The following is a 278-nucleotide window of genomic DNA, read 5'->3' on the forward strand; positions in this document are numbered from 1 at the left end:
CAGACAGACAGAGAGAGCATGTGTATGTTATCCACAGCAAGAAAGGGGAAAAATCTCAAGCGCCGGGTCACTTCAAGCATATTAGAGCCTTTTGCATGGCTATTACAGGCAGGTGGGTTCCGCAAGCAGTGACTCGTAGTTTTCTCAAGGTCAAGTGAATCCCATTCTTTGTTTATTTGTTTTTGTTATATTTATTTCGTCAATTTCCAGCTGAAAGTATCTCTCGGATCTCAAAAAATTTCAAGGTATGTTTAAGTGCAAAAGATTTTTTTTTATTT

Source organism: Penaeus monodon, chromosome 19 (genome assembly GCF_015228065.2).
Source record: "Penaeus monodon isolate SGIC_2016 chromosome 19, NSTDA_Pmon_1, whole genome shotgun sequence".
Lineage (NCBI taxonomy): Eukaryota > Metazoa > Arthropoda > Malacostraca > Decapoda > Penaeidae > Penaeus > Penaeus monodon.